The 401-nt window shown below is 34.4% G+C and overlaps 1 protein-coding gene across 8 annotated transcripts in view; it reads left to right on the forward strand.

The window, feature by feature from the left end:
- Window positions 1-401, forward strand: part of LOC102675632 (potassium voltage-gated channel subfamily KQT member 1) — a 55,308-nt gene that overhangs the window by 40,445 nt on the left and 14,462 nt on the right. The gene's annotated exons all lie outside the window — the stretch shown is intronic.

Here is a 401-nt window from a genome sequence, read left to right on the forward strand (position 1 = left end):
GAATTGGCGAATATAATATCCGCGGAAGGACTCGTTTATTCGACATACAATACGTACATATAATTTATTACTCCTTTTTTATATGTATCTATATTATATTTTCTATTCTCTCTCTCTTTCTCTCTACTGCACATACGAAGCTTCGTCTCGTCACTTGAATTTTTCTGAAAAGTAACTATGATCGTGTGCCATGCAATTGTGTTTGTCGTGCATGCGCTTGTGTATCGTGTGCGTGTATCGTGTCTTCTTCGTGCAATATGTTGTGCGTCGCTTTAACACGTACAGGGTGTTGAGAAAAAGTCGAGGATAATAATTTATTGTTGAAAGTTGCTTGTATAGATCGTTGTATAGATCGCTTTGATTCGTGATTGTGATTTTTTTTTTTTTTTTTTTTTTTTTTT

The sequence above is a fragment of the Apis dorsata genome, unplaced genomic scaffold (genome assembly GCF_000469605.1).
Source record: "Apis dorsata unplaced genomic scaffold, Apis dorsata 1.3 scaffold_74, whole genome shotgun sequence".
Classification (NCBI taxonomy): Eukaryota; Metazoa; Arthropoda; class Insecta; order Hymenoptera; family Apidae; genus Apis; species Apis dorsata.